Raw genomic sequence first — 5,900 nt, 5'->3', positions numbered from 1 at the left:
AATAGAACTAGCTTTCCAATGGTATATAATAAGCCTCAATCAAAGTTCGGACGGATGAGATCTTGGCCTTATACAAAAGATGTATTTGGAGGGCTTGTTATGACCATTCTTGTGTGGGCCATATCCGTGATTCCAACGGTCAGATGCATTTGATATTTATTTTTAACTTACTTGAGATAGTAAATAATCATATATATGGTCCCTATGATCAGATTCTTTCATGATAAAATTTAGAAAATTCTGAACCGATAGATACTTCCGTAAGGATAAATCTTAAATTGTTTTGTATAGTCCAGATGGATCCAAGGCTCTGTATGGTTAGAAACCTATATACAGCCTAGATGATGTATTATTAAATCATCCATTGGATCGGATATTCCAACAGAGAATCTGATCATAGAGATTTGATCAATATATTTCATGTGCTACTAGATGTGTAGGTTGGATATATGTTGTACATAACATTCATCCTCTTATTGACCCACTTGGGTGTGGGATCACTTGTGATTTATGTATTTTATTAGTTCATCCAATCTGGAAACCCATGTATATTTTTATGTGTCTCTTATCTATGGTTTGTTAGCATGTGGGCCCCACTTTCCATTGGATCTATTTCATTTCCTTTGCACTTTCTATTTGCTGAAATTTTCAAGTACTTGACTGTATTGCATGTATGCCTCTTTAACACCTTGTAGTGGCCCCCACACTCTGTAGTTAAGGGTCCCACTTTGGGGGATGTTTAATCCTTATATAAGTGAGCTGGGATGTCCCACCTTTTTGCCAGGAATGATCCCTAAGTGTTTGTAAATTGGGCCCTAAGTTGTGACAGACCCCATTGCTGAAAATTGTCTAATTATTTGTGTTTTGTACCAACTTTGGGCCTCTGTAGTGGACCACACACTGGAGATATCAGTCGGCCACCACTTGGAACCTTTAACCTATACTAAGGAATAGATAAATAATATTTTACTTGGGCTAAATAAGACCCCACATGATCAGGGAGTGGATCCCAAAATGTGGTCAAGCATGGTTGTGCAGAAAATCAAAGTACCTATGTTTGGCCCTATGCCAAATATTACATGTGCACAACTAGTTAGTCCTAGCTTATAATTTTTAAAATAGATATATAGTACTACTAAGGGCACTTGACGGAACATTGAAAGGTGGTCCCTTGTAATCTTGGGACATACTCAAAATCGGGCCAAAACTAATTCTGCACTATATTTCCTGAACATTTCCTCCAAGTACCCATATTTGGGACATACCGTAAATTGTATACACCAAACTAATAATGATCGCCTTATAACTTTGAAAGCCCATATGTAGAGCTACCAGATGGATCCTTCTTTTCAGCAGATGTGGGTCCCACATGATCATAAATCTAAATTGAAGATGGCCAGAAACCAACATTGCATAAAAATCTGTTTCATGTAAAATTTATGTGGGGCCATGTCAATGGGGTCTACCACCTTCCCAAAGCATTTAATGCAACATCTAAACTCTGAAAAATAACTCTCAAATATTGTTGGGCTTAAAAACCTTAAGTGGGCCATCCAGTATGGGCTATCATGTATGGGCCTTACCTTTCATGTAATGAGGTCCACTTGGCATGTTTTGTAAATGGGTGTTGTATAACTTATAAAATATTTAGTGGATAGATCTTGTTGTCCAAATATTCTCTTAAGACATAGGTGGCCTTGGGCCCATCTAAATGATGCAACCCTAAGGCCCAAGCGGGCCCAACACTAAGAGAAATCATTGGGGAATGAGAAGCCCACAATAGTAACCTTCCTTGAGCCTATTGGGCAGGCCCATTGCCTAATGGGAAGCGTGCCTTTCATATTACCTCTAGTCAAGTAGACCACGCTTAAAGAGACTTATTTTACAATGCATAAACTAGATAATTGGGCTTTTTCTTGGTTTATTGTGTAAGTGGCTAGTGGGCCCAATATGATATATGACATGAAAGATGTTAGCATGTTATCCTTTATATTTGAGATTGTACATTATTTCTAGTTGGTGGAATGTGTGGGGCCTACTTAGTTGTGGAAGTAGATCCATATCATTAAAAGCATTGTGGTTGGACATTTATGCCCTTGGGTTGGCCTATTAGTTCACCAAGTGGGACTCACACTTGACCTATACGACCCCATGCCTTACATGTAGTTCAAGTCCAGTGTGGAAGTCACACTAGGTAGGACGCATCTAGTGATGGGTGAGATGATGATACATATATGGTAACATGATAATGATGATTGTGAGTTGTTGGTTGAAATGATAGATATGATTTAATGGATGGTGAATTAGAGCATATGCATTGATGATGGATGAGTAATTATTTATAACACTTATGACATTGTTTATGTTAATCATGAAGTGAAAATGATCCTCATGGTAATGATGAATATATATATATATATATATATGACAAACATGCTAGTTGACCACCATGCTTGATATGCAAGTGATAATAATGCACGTATTGATTGTCGTGATGATAATGTGGATAAGAAAATCATATTTTACTTGATGCATGGATAATGATAAATAAATGATGTTGGTGGATGTAAGGATAACCTTATGCATGATAGACAACTAATGCCTAGGGCATGTATAATGACAGTATTGGACAATGGCCATGATATTGATGATGCATGAAAATACCTATATGCTATGTACTCTATGCACATGATTGTATGATACATGTTATGAGGACAAATTTGATGTTGAATGATGTCTATGATAATGATGATACATGTTAGAACTTGTGTACATCTATAACCTATGCGCCTTATATATGTGTGTGTTATAGGAGCCCTGGTGGCCATTTGTTAAGTATTCACAAGAGGTATAGGGCCTCCGTGTGCTATTGAAGACACTTAAATATATGGACCCTCACGTCACATTGGCTATTCTTGTGTTTAGGCCGATTATTGTTTATATCTGATAGTCATGCTAGCGTACCTAGTCTAGTAGGACACACTAAGAATATGCTTAGTATAGCATCATGATACATGCCCATACGCATCATTTGCATACTTGTTATGAGGAGTGATTGATCATAACATGTGTCATTGGGCTAGTTGTTTATAGGACTCCCTGAGAGATGGAGTTGCCCCACATAAGCGCGCGGTACGCACAGGTTTGCTACATGACTGGATAGTGTGACTCATGCATCTCGCATTTGTATGACATAATTACTGTACGCCCTAGCGACATCAGGGCAATAGCCTCCGCAGGCATAACATGGATGATAGGATTAGATACCGAAAATACTTGTTCTAGCACGGGGGCACCATAGATGTCCCAAGGTGAAAGTCCCTAAACCCTTATGGTACCAGAGGATGCTCCAACGTCAAGACCAAGTGGACGCGTGAGCGCATGAGGGCCGGATACCAATAACTGTGTCTCCCACTGTGTCGTGGTAGTTTGGAAGGGGGAGTAGCCTTAACCGCTCGAGTGAGGGGGCGATGACTAGGCTAAGTCTGACCTAGCTTGAGGAATGAGTCCATTATCGACGAGCCGGGCCTGATATTGGCAGACGGATAGTGAGGTCTCTCCCACTTACCCAGTTATGCGCTTAGATGGGGTGGCAAGTTGGTTTTGAGTATACTAAACCTCGATGATATTCCAGAGATTAACTGTATTGATTTATGAATCTTAATGAGGACTGGCATGCTTGCATTACATCTTGCATATGACATCAGCAACGTAGGCCTTGCACTGCATAGCCCTAGTATGGTTGACAGTATTGTACTAGACCCCAGTATATCCCAGAGATGTACAATACTGATATTGTGATGCCCCGTCACTGTTGCACACGTGGGTGGGCACACATGAGTGAACGTTGATGTGGGCGGGGCCTAAGGGCCTGGGCGAGCTACCAGTGGTTAGCAGGCTACTATGCAGGCAGGTTATTGTGCATACATAGAGCGGAACCTTGTCCCACATCGAAAGCATTATGTTGGTTATATGTGGACTTACTGAGTAGGAGTTGCGTACTCAGCATCTGACTCATTCATTCATTCATTCACTATCCACTCAGGTTACTGGTGTGCAACTAAATCATTATGTGAACCTTCGCTATGGCCATGATTTTGATTGGGTACGTGACCAACCTGAGATCAGGAGTTTACAACATTGAGTCTAGCTATCCAAATTTAGTTATGGGACTGGTTTGGATAGAAGTCCCTTGTGATGGACACTACAGCTTGCGATACCATGTACTATCATCCCAACTCCACACGTCAGCTTTGCCATTGCCCTTCCATCATATGCCATATAGTAGAAAATAGAATTTGATTATCTTATTCATGATGATTGGCTATTTTAATGATTCATGGTCACTTGTTGAGTGACATGCATATTATTGATGTCATATTCATGATAACCTGTGTAGTTGTACGACATGATTGATTGATAACCTACTCACCTATAATAACATAACTGGTTGATAACATGCCTATGGTTGTTTTGGATGTCTTTACGGGAGAGCCCTAATAAGACGTGTTTTACTCCTAGCATACAGTAGACTCATGAGCTGTGGTTTGCTCATATGTATGACTTACACCTTTTCAGGATGCATACAAGAGTTGTTGGAGTTTGCTATTGTTTCCTTCATTACTATTGAGCTGGTGCACAATATTATTTGTGACATGTCGAGCAGGTTCGTCTCTTCGATATGCGTTGATACCATGAACAATATGTGTAACCGCCTAAACAGATTAACCGTTCAAAAAGAAAAAATTCATGTTGAAAATCCTCCTTATAGGATCCTAAGATCAGAATCCAGTCTATGGGTGTTGGGAGCTAAGAATGGGGTACTACGGAGGCTGTCGGCGCCGGATTCGACGATCAGGAATTTTATGAGCCCGGCTCCCGAGTTTGGGCCATGATAGAGAATAAGTACACCTTCTTGCAAAATTCTCTTAATCAATACAGGAAACACGAACTTTAAACCTGAGATGATCCAATTTCTTCCCAAGTTCCATGAACTTGATTCAGAAAATCCATATATGCATATTAAGGAATTTAAAGAGAGTTACAACCATACATTTTAATGATGTTCCTTCTGATACAATTAGCCTTAAATTATTTTCATTCTCTCTAAAAGAAAAGGCCAAATCATAGTTTCATTCATTAAGGCCTAGATCCATTAGCACATGGGTAAAGATGAGGCAGGAGTTCCTGGAAAATTTCTTCCCGAGTCATAAAACCAACGCTCTTAGATGGGAAATATTGAACTTCTTCCAGAAAAATAATGAAACCTTTTTTAAATGTTAGAAATGGTTCAAAGACTTACTTCTCACTTGCCCACACCATGGTTATGAAACTTAGTAAACAATTGATCTTTTTTATGATGGATTTAGTTCGAATATGCGCCAATTCGTATAGATGATGTGTAATGGCGAGTTCATGGATAAGAAACCAGAAGATGCCTAGGATTACTTTGACATGCTAGTTGAAAACGCCCAATCATGGGACACATCAAACAAAGTTAGTTATCCCAAGGAATTGCCAAGAGAGATAGGAGTACACGTACTCAAGGAGGAGGATGATATTAATGTACGGCTGGCAATTCTCATACAAAAAATTAAGGACTTAGAATCTAAGAAGGAATCAATTCGATCCAAAATAGTCGTTGAGACCATATGTGGAAATTGTGAGAGCATTATACACCTAACCAAAGATTGTCCTACAATCCTGACTTTTCAAGAGGTGTTTCACATTCAAGCAAATACTACAAATGTGTATCAACGGTTACTTAGTGCACCAAATTCTGACACATACACTCCTGATTGGCAGAACTTTAATTGGAGAAATGAACCAACTGCAAATGTAACCAGTTATCGTGGACCTCCACCCCGGAGAACCCTTGCGGATACATTAGATGCATTTAG

The 5,900-nt window shown here is 39.5% G+C and overlaps 1 non-coding gene across 1 annotated transcript; it reads right to left on the bottom strand.

Moving 5' to 3' along the window:
- Positions 1-5,220: 5,220 nt before the first annotated feature.
- Positions 5,221-5,327, bottom strand: LOC131250359 (small nucleolar RNA R71). Its single transcript, XR_009173282.1, has one exon. It is a non-coding gene; the product is annotated as a small nucleolar RNA R71 (small nucleolar RNA).
- Positions 5,328-5,900: the final 573 nt, after the last annotated feature.

The sequence above is a fragment of the Magnolia sinica genome, chromosome 6 (assembly GCF_029962835.1).
Source record: "Magnolia sinica isolate HGM2019 chromosome 6, MsV1, whole genome shotgun sequence".
NCBI lineage: Eukaryota > Viridiplantae > Streptophyta > Magnoliopsida > Magnoliales > Magnoliaceae > Magnolia > Magnolia sinica.
This window is presented reverse-complemented; position numbering and strand designations above follow the sequence as displayed.